Source organism: Aotus nancymaae, unplaced genomic scaffold, assembly GCF_030222135.1.
Source record: "Aotus nancymaae isolate 86718 unplaced genomic scaffold, 86718_ANA_hifiasm-v0.15.2.pri h1tg000028l, whole genome shotgun sequence".
Lineage (NCBI taxonomy): Eukaryota > Metazoa > Chordata > Mammalia > Primates > Aotidae > Aotus > Aotus nancymaae.
The window spans coordinates 26,587,403-26,601,143 of NW_026988441.1; the positions used below are offsets into that span (position 1 = coordinate 26,587,403).

The following is a 13,741-nucleotide window of genomic DNA, read 5'->3' on the forward strand; positions in this document are numbered from 1 at the left end:
GATGGGTGGATGGATGATTGGAAGGATGGGTAGGTGGACAGGTGTATGTATGGATGGATGGGTGAATGTATGGGTGGATGGATGGGCAGATGGGTAGGTGTATGTTTGGATAGATAGATGGGTGGCTGCCTGGCTGGACGGATGGGTGAATGGGTGGACTGGCAGATCGATGGATGGGAAGACAGATGGGTGGGTGGATGGATGGATGGAGGGGTGGGTGGATGGGCGGTTGAATGAGCGGATGGATAGGTGTATGGATGGGTGAATGGGTGGATGGATGGACGGGAAGATGCATGGGTGTATGGATGGATGGATTGGTGGATGAATGGATGGGTAGATGGTTGGGTAGATGGATGGTTGGATGGATGGGAAGATGGATAGGTGGATGGATGGATGGGTGAGTGTATGGGTGGATGGATGGGAAGATGGGTAGGTGTATGGATGGATGAATGAGTGGCTGGCTGGATGGATGGGTGAATGGGTGGATAGACAGATGGTTGGATAGATGGGGAGACAGGTGGATGGATGGGTGGGTGGATGGGTGGATGGATGGGCAGGTTGGTGGGTAGATGGATGAATGGATGAATGGGTGAATGAGTGGATGGGTGGATGGGTAGGTGGATGGTAGATAGGCATTGAGTGGATGCATGAACATGGGAGGAAGTGGAAAGTGGAGTTTGAGCCCCAACACTCTCTAAGCATCCCACCTACCCCTCAAAGAGCCCGGTGTAGACTGTCACACTGGTAGTGGCTGTAGTGCCCCTGTGCATTGCATCCCTGTCTCCAACCTGCTCTCCCCAGGTGCCTTTTCAAGGTCCAGCCCCCACTCCCACAGGACTCCAGACACCTGCCCTGAGGCCAGGTCCAGACGCTGCTCAACACCCACCGTGGGCACTGTGACTACCGGTCAGTGGAGGGCTCTGGGCAGCTACGCAATGTCTGTCTTGCATGTGGGCATGGCTGTGGTGTCCCTGATGGACTCTGGGTGGCCCCCAGGAGACAGTCTCACCTAGAAGCAAGAGGCCAGCCCCTGAGGGGCTGCCCTCCAAAGTCTGTATGTATGTATTTGCCTTTCTGTTTCTCAGTCTCCTGACCTGCTGCCCGGGGCAAGGGCCAATGCACCTGGACACCCAAGTCCCTAAGACAGACCCCAGCCCCCTACATCCCTGACGACATTAACAGCCAATTCCCAAGCACCCACCACCTGGATGGGCCCTGCGGGGGCCCCTCAGCTCCCGGTCATGACCTCCCTGGATGGTACCCACCAGAACAGTGGGGATACCGCCCAAGGGCTTGGCCCAGCCACCAGCTACACCCCCCCTGGGTCCCAGGACAGATGCCAAAGCCTGAGGGACCCCAAGGTGTGGGAGGGAGACCCCAAGATGTGGAGGTACTGATACCCTTCCCCAAACTTTGGCCCTCTGCTCCCCATAAACTTTGGGATTTGTTTCTTTGTTGTTTTTCTTTTCTTTTCTGTTTTTTGTTTTTTTTTGACACAGAGTCTCACTTTGCACCCAGGCTAGAGTGCAGTGGCACCATCTCGGCTCACTGCAACCTATCCCACCCAGGTTCAAGCGATTCTCTTGCCTCAGCCTCCTGAGTAGCTGGGATTACAGGCACCCGCCACACACCTGGCTAATTTTTCTATTTTTAGTAGAGACAGAGTTTACACCATGTTGGTCAGGCTGGTCTCGAACTCCTGACCTCATGATCCACCCACCTTGGCCTCCCAAAGTGCTGGGATTACAGGCATGAATCCCTGCGCCCAGTCTCTTTGCTGTTTTTCTTTTCCTTTTTCTTTTTCTTTTCTTTTTTTATTTTTTTGAGACGGAGTTTCGCTCTTGTTACCCAGGCTGGAGTGCAATGGTGCGATCTGGGCTCACCGCGACCTCCGCCTCCTGGGTTCAGGCAATTCTCCTGCCTCAGCCTCCTGAGTAGCTGGGATTACAGGCACGCACCACCATGCCCGGCTAATTTTTTTGTATTTTTAGTAGAGACGGGGTTTCACCATGTTGACCAGGATGGTCTCGATCTCTTGACCTCGTTCTTTGCTGTTTTTCAAGACAGGGTCTCACTCCATCCCCCAGGCTGGAGTGCAGCGATGCGATCTCAGCTCACTGCAGCCTTAACCTCCTGGACTCAAGCAATTCTCCTGTCTCAGCCTCCCAAGAAGCAGGAGTACAGATGTGTACCACCACACCCAGCTAATTTGTGTTTGTTTGTTATTATTTTTCTGAGGTGGAGTCTTGCTCTGTTGCCCAGGTTGGAGTGCAGTGGCGTGATCTTGGCTCAGTGCAACCTCCACCTCCCAGGTTGAAGTGATTCTCCTGACTCAGCCTCCTGAGTATTTGGGATAATAGATGTGTACCACAATGCCTGGCTACTTTTTTTGCATTTTTACTAGAGATGGGGTTTCACCACGTTGGCCAGGCTGGTCTCCAACTCCTGACCTCAAATAATCCACCCACTTCATCCTCCCAAAGTGCTGGGATTACAGAAGTAAGATACCGTGCCTGGCCCCCAGATAATTTTTTTTCTTTTTTTCTTCATTTTTTTTCTTTCCTTTTTTTTTCTTTTTCCTTTTTCTTTTCTCTATGAGTGAGATGTTAGCAGCCAATGAGTGAGATGGAGTCTCACTCTTCACCCAGGCCGGAGTGCAGTGGCATGATCTTGGCTCACTGCAACCTCCGCCTCCCAGGTTCAAGCGATTTCCAGCTAATTTTTGTATTTTAGTAGAGACAAGATTTCACCATGTTGGCCAGGCTGGTCTCAAACTCCTGACCTCAAGTGATCCACCCACCTCAGCCTCCCAAAGTGCTAGGATTACAGGTGTGAGCCACCACGCCTGGCCCCCTGGCTAATTATTAAATATTCTGTAGAGATGGAGTCTGTAGAGAACCCTGTGAGAGACAGAGGAAGACGGGAAAGGCCGGGAAAGGGCTTATGGAGACGAGCTTCCTCCCTGAGGCCCTGGGATTACCCGTGTGAGCCACCGCGCCTGGCTGCAAATCTTTTTGTGTGTGCGTGTAACCCAGGCTGGTCTTGAATCCCTGGCCTCAAGCATCCTTCTGCCTCATAAAGTGCTGGGATTACAGGCAAAAGACATGGTGCCTAGCCCTTAATAATCTTATAACAAGGGGCTCTGCATTTTCCTTTTGTACTGGGTCTGGGAAATTATATGGGCTCTCCTGCTCTTCTGGTATTCATCACAAGCATTTATCCAATGCCAAGTGAATGTGAATCAGGACCAGGACCAGTAGTAAACGTCCTCCAGGCAGCATCTCAGGATCTGGAGGTGTGGCCGCATCTCCGAGGCCTCCCAGCCAGAATGAGGACTGGCACCCGGGCCCCTGGTAACAGCTGTACATAGCGGCTCCTCTGTTTTCTTGCTTGTTTGTTTTGAGACAGAGTCTCGCTCTGTTGCCCAGGCTGGAGTGCAGTGGCGTGATCTCAGCTCGCTCCAACCTCCTCCTCCCGGGTTCAAGTGATTCTCCTGCCTCAGCCTCCTGAGTAGCTGAGACTACAGGTGCCTGCAACCACTCAGCTAATTTTTGTATTTTTAGTAGAGACGGAGTTTCACCATGTTGGCCGGGATCGTCTCGAACTCATGACCTCAAGTGATCTGCCTGCCTCGGCCTCCCAAAGTGCTGGGATTACAGGCGTGAGCCACTGTGCCCGGCCATGTGACTCTTTCTCTTTGTTTCAGCCATCCTCCTTCCCTGTGACCTCCCTCTGGGTTGGAAGATCCTTGCACTCCGGAAAGCAGATGTTTCCCTGAAGTTGGAGGCCTGGGATTTCAGTGATAAGACCCAGAGACTGGCATCCACACCCTGTGAGAGACAGAGGAAGATGGGAAGGGGCTTACGGAGATGAGATTCCTCCCTGACACTCTGGGATTACAGGCGTGAGCCACTGCACCTGGCTGCAAATCTTTTTTTTTTTTTTTTTTGAGACAGAGTCTTGCTATGACCTGGGTTGGAGTGTAATGGCGCGATCTCAGCTTACTGCAACCTCCGCCTCCCTGGTTCAAGTGATTCTCCTGCCTCAGCCTCCCGACTAGCTGGGACCACAGGCCTGCACCATCACACCTTGCTAAATTTTGTATTTTTAGTAGAGACAGGGTTTTACCATATTGGCCAGGCTGGTCTTGAACTTCCAACCTCAGGTGATCCACCCGCCTTGGCCTCCAAGGTGCTTGGATTACAGGCGTGAGCCACCACGCCCGACCTACAAATCTTATTTAAACACATAAAAGATCACGGCTGGGCATGGTGGCACACACCTGTAGTCCCAGCTACCTGAGAGGCTGAAGTGGGAGGATCAGCTGAGACCAGGAGGTTGAGGCTGCAGTGAACCATGATCACACCACTGCATTTCAGCCTGGGTGAAAGAGTGAGACCCTGTCTCAAAAAAAAAAGCAGATCATGTCCTCTCCTGCTCAAAAGGCTCCATGGCTCCCCAGTGCTCTAAGTATAAAGTCTGCATTCCTTGCTGGGGGCCCACAGGTCCCTGATGCCCAGCCCATAGGCCTCCCTGCCTACATGGTGATCCCCAACTCTCCCCAACCCACTTTGCTTCGGTCACAGCCGCCGCCTCAGTTCTGTCCCAAGGGGCCAAACACGTCTCGCCTCAAGGCCTTGGGTGCGCTATTGCCCTGAATCACTACCTCCACAAAGCAGCCTTCAGCAACCACTGCAGTCTTGGCCTGGTGCTTTGCCTGGTTTTCTTTCTTTTGAAAAATTCTGGGCCGGGTGCGGTGGCTCACGCCTGTAATCCCAGCACTTTGGGAGGCCGATGCGGGCAGATCACTAGGTCAGGAGATCAAGACCATCCTGGCCAACATGATGAAACCCCGTCTCTACTGAAATACAAAAAAAATTAGCCTGGCATGGTGGCATGAGCCTATAGTCCCAGCTACTTGGGAGGCTGAGGCAGGGGAATCGCTTGAACCTGGGAGGCGAGGGTTGAAGTGAGCCGAGATCACACCACTGCACTCCAGCCTGGTGACGGAGCAAGACTCCATCTCAAACAAAAAAAAAGGAAAATTCTGTCATAAATCATTTCCTCATTCCTTTGTCCCCAGTCATGAGGTCCCTGAGGGCAGGGGATCCTAACAGACCTGGATGCTTTAAGTGCTTTATAAACATGAGTTAATGATGAATAATCCTTGCTTTACAAAGGAGGAAACAGAGGGCCAGGGAGGGCCCTCCACTGAGTGTCCACAAAGAAGGGCTGTTGGACCCCTTGAGTTTGAGCCCAGACTGCACCAAATCTACCTGCACGTGGGTGAGCGAACCCCTCAGTCCGTTCCCTGGGTAAGCAAAGCTTCAAAGATTTCAAGGAGCAGGCTTGGCTTCTCAGACTGGGGTTCCAGGACCATCCTTTCCCCTCTGCTGACTTTTTGTTGTTTTGAGACAAAGTCTCTGTCGCCCAGGCTGGAGTGCAGTAGTGTGATCTGGGATCACTGCAGTAGGCTGGGGGTGGGGGCTCACACCTGCAATCCCAGCTCTTTGGGAGACTGAGGCAGGCGGATCACCTGAGGTCAGGAGTTCAAGACCAGCCTGGCCAACATGGTGAAACTCTGTCTCTACTAAAAATATAAAAATTAGCTGGGTGTGGTGGTAGGCACTCTGATACCTGGGTTCAAGCCATCCTCCCACCGCAGCCTCCTGAGTAGCTGGGGAAACAGATGCGCGCCACCACGTCCAGGTAATTTTTTGTGTTTTTAGTAGAGACAGGTTTTCGCCATGTTGGCCAGGCTGGTCTCAAACTCCTGACCTCAAGTGATCTGTCCGCCTTGGCCTCCCAAAGAGCTGAGATTACAGGCGTGAGCCATCCCCTGCGGCCTTCTGCTGACTTTTTTTTTCTTTTAAGAGATGGGGTTTCTCCATGTTTGCCAGGCTGGTCTCAAACTCCTGACCTCAGGTGATCCACCCACCTCGGCCTCCCAAAGTGCTGGGATTACAGGAATGAGCCACCTCGGCTGGCCTGACTTTTTTTTCTGTTTTTTGAGATGGAGTCTCACTCAGTTGCCCAGGCTGGAATGCAATGGCGCAATCTCGGCTCACTGCAACCTTTATCTCCCAGGTTCAAGCAATTCTCCCGTTTCAGTCTCCTGAGTAGCTGGGATTACAGGCACTTGCCATCATGCCCAGCTGTTTTTTTTTTTTTTAGTTTGAGATGGAGTTTCCCTCTTGTTGCCCAGGCTAGAGTGTAATGGCGTGATCTTGGCTCACTGCAACCTCCGCCTCCAGGTTCAAGTGATTCTCCTGCCTCAGCCTCCCAAGTAGCTGAGACTACAGGTACGTACCACCACACCTGGCTAATTTTTGTATTTTTAGCACAGACAGGGTTTCACTATGTTGGTCAGGGTGGTCTCAAGCTCCTGATCTCAGGTGATCTGCCCACCTTGGCCTCCCAAAGTTTACAGGCATGAGCCACCAGCCATTTTTTTGTATTTTTGCAGAAACGCGGTTTCACCACGTTGGCCAGGCTGGTCTTGAATTCCTGACGTCAGGTCATCTGCCTGCCTCAGCCTCCAAAAGAGTTGGGATTACAGGCGTGAGCTGCCAACCCCAGCCTTCTGCTGACTCTGACTTCGGGGTTCTGACAAGCTCCCTGAGCCTCAGTTTTCTCTTCTATGAAACGGGTTGGATGCAGTGGGTCACGCCTGTAATTCCAGCACTTTGGGAGTCTGAGGCGGGTGGCTCACTTGAGGTCAGGAGTTCGAGACCAGTCTGGCCAACATGGTGAAACTCCATCTCTACAAAAATACAAAAAAATTAGCTGGGTGTGGTGGCACACACCTGTAATCCCAGCAACTTGGGAGGCTGAAAATGGAAAATCGCTTGAACCCAAGAGGCGGGAGTTGCAAGAGCCAAGATTGTGCCATTACACTCCAGCCTGGGTGACAGAGTGAGACTTTATCCCAAAAAAGAAAAGGAAAAAGAAAGGGAAGGGAAAGGAAAGAAAAGAAATTGGGGTTAGCTAGGTGCAGTGGCTCATGCCTGTAATCGCCACATTTTGGGAGGCCAAGGCAGGAGGACTGCTTGAGCCCAGGAGTCAGAGACCAGCTTAGACAGCACAGGAAGACCCTATCCCTACAAATATTAAAAACTTAGCCAGGCAGCCAGGCGCAGTGGCTCATGCCTGTAATCCCAGCACTTTGGGAGGCTGAGGCAGGCGGATCAGGAGATCAAGACCAGCCTGGCCAACATGGTGAAACCCCGTCTCTACTAAAAATACAAAAATTAGCTGGGCATGGTGGCATGCGCCTGTAATCCCAGGTACTTGGGCGGTTGAGGCAAGAGAATTGCTTGAACCAGATTCAAGAATTGCTTGTCAGAGATTACAGTGAGTCAAGATGGAGCCACTGCATGCCAGCTGGGGTGACAGAGCGAGATGCTGTCTCAAAAAAAAAAAAAAAAAAATTAGCCAGGCTTGGTGGCTCACACCTCTAATCCCAATGACTTGGGAGGCTGAGGCAGGAGAATCGCTGAAGCCCAGGAAGCTGAGGCTGCCGTGAGCTGAGATCATGCCACTGTACTCCAGCCTGGGTGGCAGAGTTAGAACTTGTCTCTAAAAAAAAAAAAAAGGCCGGGCGTGGTGGCTCACGCCTGTAATCCCAGCACTTTGGGAGGCCGAGTCAGGTGGATCACGAGGTCAAGAGATCGAGACCATCCTGGTCAACGTGGTGAAACCCCGTCTCTACTAAAAATACAAAAAATTAGCTGGGCATGGTGGCGCATGCCTGTAGTCCCAGCTACTCAGGAGGCTGAGGCAGGAGAATTGCCTGAACCCAGGAGGCGGAGGTTGTGGTGAGCCGAGATTGCGCCATTGCACTCCAGCCTGGGTAACAAGAGCGAAACTCTATCTCAAAAAAAAAAAAAAAATTAAAGAAAGAAATACATAAATAATTTGGTTGCATGTCAGGCCCATGGGGTCCAGCCTGGGCTGCCACAGTGGCCGACTTCTTCCCCCACTGGCACTCCTATAGTGGATAACAATGGGGTCCCTGAGAGGTCTGGGTCCCGGGCCTGGACTCCAGGTAGCCCCCAGTCTACAAGGGAGGCAGAGCCAGACACAGACACAGCCCCGTCCTGGGGGTCAGGATTGTCAGAGTTGTGGGGAGGGCTGGAAGCCTTCCTGGAGGAGGCAGACTCAGAGTGGGCATTTCAGGCCACAGGCGGGACCCAGTGCAAGTGCTCTGAAGTGGGAGTGAGCAGCTTGGCCAGTGGGCAGTGAGGAGCTTGAGCCTCCCTCTAAGGTGTCCAGGAAAGCCACAGACGATGCTGGAGCAAGGAGGTGGAAGCAACGCCGGTTAGAGGGGTCCCTTGGTGCCAGGCGTGGTGGCAGTTGCCTGTAATCCCAGCTACTCAGGAGGCTGAGGCAGGAGAATCACTTAAACCCGGGAGGCAGAGGTTGCGGTGAGCCAAGATTGCACCATTGCACTACAGCCTGGGCAACAAGAGTGAGACTCCGTCTCAAAAAAATAAAAGAGGTGTCCCTTGGTGTGTGTTGGTAGTGAGGGTGGGGATCCTAGAGGGCACCGCCAGGGCACAAGTGGCCAAGCCAGAGCCCCGGCCTGTGGCTGGGGACCAGGAATACACTCCCTCTGGCAGACCCGGGGAAGAGGCTGTAGCGTGTGAGTCACCCGGCTGCTGGGAGAACATTCGGCGCCCGGCAGCCCCGCGTGGGCTGTCACCAAGCAGGAACACGGCCCCCAGAGCCCCTCCGAGCCGCCTTCCCCACGGGCTCCTGCTCTCTGTTCCCACAGCTGCTCCCTCAAGGCCACAGAAGGAGCGTGGGATGGGGGGACAGGCAGAGAGGAGGCCGTGTAGGCGACACAGCCAGCATTTGGGAGCTCTGGGGTAGGGTGGGGGTGGGGTGGGGCTTCCCTGGCAGACAGCCCACTGTGTTCTGGGGCTGCCCGAGTCTCAGGACTCTGCTCAGGGTGGGGAAACTGAGGCTGCATCTATTCTGCACATGGACAGACACCTCATTTTCTCCTAAGAGCTGAAACCCTGCCCAGGGCCTGCAGAGTCAGTGTGACTACTCCCTCTCTCTCTGGCTCCAAACTCTCCCATGGCTCCCCAGTGCCTTCAGAATGAAACCCACACAACTCGCCAAGACTCACGAGGTTCTGCTCAGTTCCTGTGAGCCCCTAGGTCTCAGCAACCCGACAAGCTTTTCTGATGACCTGCCTGTCCCCACCTCAGGGCCTTTGCACACGCTCCAACCCCCGCTGCCTAAAGCACCCTTTTAAAATCACACCTGTTTCATCCCTTAGGAAATGTGCGAACAGTTTATGAAAGGTAACATGCCCAGGAACACACAGCAAGCTGGCGGGACTTGGGATATGAACCCAGGTCCATGTGACTACCCCACTCCCACCCCCTGGGGGCCCTTTCCCGGCCATGCTGTCACATCAGAAACAGACCTGGGCCGGGCACAGTGGCTCACGCCTGTAATCTCAACAGTTTGGGAGGCTGAGGCGGGTGGATCACCTGAGGTCAGGAGTTCAAGACCAGCCTGGCCAACATGGTGAAACCCTGTCTCTACTAAAAGTACAAAAATTAGCTGGGCGTGGTGGTGCACGCCTGTATTCCCAGCTACTGGGGAGGCTGAGGTAGGACAATTTCTTGAGCCTGGGAGGAGGAGGTTGCAGTGAGCTGAGATCACACCACTGCACTCCGGCCTGGGTGACAGAGCGAGACTCTGTCTCAAAAAAAAAAAAAAAAAAAAAAACCAACAACACAGACTTTCAGACCAATCCACCATGGAGCTGGCTGATTCTCAGCCCCTCTAGATTTTTTTTTTTTTTTTTTTTGAGACACAATCTTGCTCTGTCACCCAGACTGGAGTGCAATGACGCGATCTCAGCTCACCGCAACATCCACCTCCCAGGTACAAGCAATTTTCCTGCCTCAGCCTCCTGAGGAGCTGTGACTGCAGGCGGGCACCACCATGCCCAGCTAATTTTTAAATTCTTAGTAGAGCTTGGGTTTCACTCTATTGGCCAGGCTGGTCTTGAACTCCTGACCTCATGATCTGCCTGCCTCGACCTCCCAAAGTGTTGGAATTACAGGCATGAGCCACCGCCCCATGCCCCTCCAGATTGTGCCACCTGTAGCTAGGCACCAAAGGCTGTCAGGTCTCGGGCCCAATCCCCCCACCCCCGTTCAGGGAGCTGCAAGGCCACCCGGCCCCCAATTCCCGCAGCGCCACCCCTGATGTGGCCTCAATTTCTCCGTCCCACTTTCTGCCCTTCAAGCGCTGCTGATGGTGGAGGCTTCAAGGACGCCGCAGCCTAAAATAATCAGGCCCTGACCTACCTCCAAAAACTGGGGCAGCCCCGCCCAGCCACCTGGCACCCAGGAGGTAATCAGTGCATGTGGCAAATTAGGGTAATTAGGTCTGCGGGAACTGAACCTCCGGTCCAGGTTTGGTGCTCAAAGGGTCCTCAAGCACCGCCTCCTCCCATCTCCCACTCACCCTGGTCCTAGATCCTCAAATCCACTGCCCAGTGCTGGCGACCGCAACTCCCCACCCTTTCTTGCCGGGGCCTGGGGGAGCCTGGCTCCATTGCTTCACGGGGGTTGTTTGTTGAATGAATTAACTTTGGCCGTGGGCAGAAGTCAAGTTCTGAATTTAAGGCAGGGTCTCCTTCAAGGGATGCAAAATCATCAATAGTGTTGAGTCATCAAACTCCCCTTTGCCTGACCCCCATGTACGCACCCTATGCTGGAAGATGGCAAACTCCAGGGAAGCGTCAGCCCTGGTCTCAGCCCTTAAGAGACACGCAGGCTGGGGGAGTCAAAGCTGGACACAGACACTCCCAGGGGTCAGGGCTGGGCCAGAAAGAGGGAAGAGGGCTGGAGAAGGTCTAGAGGTGGAGGAGAGAGAGCTTCTTGGGGAGGCGAGCATTGAAGGTGAGGCTTTGAGGGATGAATAGGAGTTTTCCAAGAGGCAAATGTCTGGAAGTTGGCTCAACCAGCTACGGTTTGGGGAATGAGAAGGAAGAGGGAGGTGGCTGGAGGGGGCACATGAGGGTCCAGGAGCTAAAAATTTAGAGGATGGGTGGCCGGCTAAGGCGGCTTCTTCCGGCCGGGCCGAGCAGTGGATACGGTCATTGAAGGACCCTGGCTGCAGAATTTGTGGCTATAGCAGATTGAGATCATGGCAGGTTCAGAGGCTGATGAACAATTTCAGTTCACTGGTATTAAAAAAATATTTCAACTCTTACACTGTCACAGGTAGAAGGAATTGTGTACCGGCCACATGCGGAGGCATTGCTTTGATTATCTTATATTTCAAGTTAAGGTCCAAAAAAACTCTAGCTGTGAAAGCAACATAAACGGATTTTAAACTGTCTCCGGTTCTTAACCTCATCTGTTAAGTTCCATGCCTGGAGAAGCTAATCCCAACTCATCATGTGATAATACAATTTGTACAATAAATTATGAACCTGGAAAAAAAAAAAGATTTAGAGGATGTTGGCTGGGCACAGTGGCTTATGCCTATAATCCCAGCACTTTGGAAGGCAGAGGCAGGTGGATCACGAGGTCAGGAGTTCAATACCAGCCTGGCCAAGATGGTGAAACCCTGTCTCTACTACAAATCCAAAAAAAAAAAAATTAGCCGGGTGTGGTATCAGGTGCCTGTAATCCCAGCTACTAGGGAGGCTGAAGCAGAGAAGTGCTTGGACCTGGGAGGCGGAGGTTGCAGTGAGCCCAGATCACGCCATTGCACTCCAGCCTGGGCGACAGAGCGAAACTGTGACTCAAAAAAAAAAAAAGATTTAGAGGGTATCATGCCAGCTTGGACCCATTCCTGCCTTTGAGAGTTCAGGCATGGTTGGAGTCCTCTAACCCCTGAAAAAGAAAATCATAAGAAGTTGCCTCAGGATCAAAACCACGTATCAAAAATAAATATGGTGTTTATAATAGCAAGCATTTATTAAGCGCCTATAATCACATTCTCTTCACATAACAACTCACTGGAGGCCGTGTGCAGTGGCTCACACCTGTAATCCCCGCCCTTTGGGAGGCTGAGGCAGGCAGATCACTTGAGTCCAGGAGTTGGAGGCCAGCCTGGGCAACATAGTGATTCACCATCTCTACAAAAAATAGAAAAATTAGCCAGGTGTAGCAGTGTGCGCCTGTAGTCCCAGCCAGAGTCTAAGGTGGAAGGATTGCAGATTGCTTGTGAGCTGTGACTGAGGCACTGCACTACAGCCTGGGCAACAGAGTGAGGCCCTGTCTTAACAACAAAAAAAAAAAAGCCAGGCGCAGTGGCTCACACCTGTAATCCCAGCACTTTGGGAGGCCAAGGTGGGTGGATTGCTTGAGTTCAGGAGTTGGAGACCAGTCGGGCCAGCATGGTGAAACCCCTGTCTCTACTAAAAATGCAAAAATTAGCTGGGCATGGTGGTATGTGCCTGTAATCCCAGCTACTCGGGAGGCTGAGGCAGGAGAATCGCTTGAACCATGAAGGTGGAGTTGCAGTGAGCTGAGATCGCACCACTGCACTCCAGCCTGGGTGATAGAGCGAGACTCCATCTCAAAAAAAAAAAAAAAGAACTCGTTAGATCCCCACAGTAAACCTCAGAAGTGACACATTCATATGCCCTTTTATGGATGGAGAACCTGAAGCACAGAGAAGGAAGGTGACTTCTTCAGGGTGGCACTGCTGGTAAGTGGCAGGGCTAGGACTCACTCCCTGGCTCACGTTATTCCGAAGCCCACTGTATTGAAAGCCGGAACCCAGGGATCTCCCGCTTCTGAAAGTGCTCATAGAAAGCGGTTGCAGGGGGGCCGGGCGCGGTGGCTCACGCCTGTAATCCCAGCACTTTGGGAGGCCGAGGCGGGTGGATCACGAGGTCAAGAGATCGAGACCATCCTGGTCAACATGGTGAAACCCCGTCTCTACTAAAAATACAAAAAATTAGCTGGGCATGGTGGCGCGGGCCTGTAATCCCAGCTACTCAGGAGACTGAGGCAGGAGAATTGCCTGAACCCAGGAGGCGGAGGTTGCGGTGAGTCAAGATCGCGCCATTGCACTCCAGCCTGGGTATCAAGGGCGAAACTCCGTCTCCAAAAAAAAAGAAAAGAAAGTGGTTGCAGGGTCAGGCTTGTTCTAGGTGCCAGGACACATCCATGTAAGAGGTGAACAGTAACCAAATCATGCCATAAACAGACCTGAAGCAGTCACCAAGACCGTCACTGGGAGGTGGGCACCCAGCTTTGGGGAAGAGCCGCTGGACTGTCCCTGCTCTGGTGGGACAGCCTCTGGAGAGGAGAGACAGTTCAGCCTCACTCCAAAGGCTGGGTCAGATCTAACCAGGCAGAGACCAGAACCTGAGCTTCCTTAGTGCTGAATGAGCTGTTCTGGCTCCCGCTTGGTTTCCCCTTTAAGACAGAAAGCTCACTCCCCCATACCATTTCTCAGACCCAAAGGAAATTTGCTTTCCTAGTCAGCTACCTTGGGGTGGTGGCCTCTGCCTGCCCTGCAAGGACATCCCAAGTCCTTCCTTCCTTCCTTCCTTCATTTCTTCTTTCCTTCCTTTTTTTTTTTTTTTTAGAGATGGGGTTTCACCATGTTTGGCCAGACTGGTCTCAAACTCCTGACCTCAGGTGATTTGCCCACCTCGGCCTCACAAAGTGCTGGAATTACAGGCATGAGCCACTGAGCCCGGCCCCTCCCTCCCTTCCTTCCTTCTTTCCTTCCTTTTTCCTTTTCT

The 13,741-nt window shown here is 52.7% G+C and overlaps 1 pseudogene; it reads left to right on the plus strand.

The window, feature by feature from the left end:
* Positions 1-11,178: 11,178 nt before the first annotated feature.
* On the plus strand, positions 11,179-11,482 carry LOC110567936 (ATP synthase membrane subunit K, mitochondrial-like; annotated as a pseudogene).
* The last annotated feature ends 2,259 nt before the right edge of the window (positions 11,483-13,741 follow it).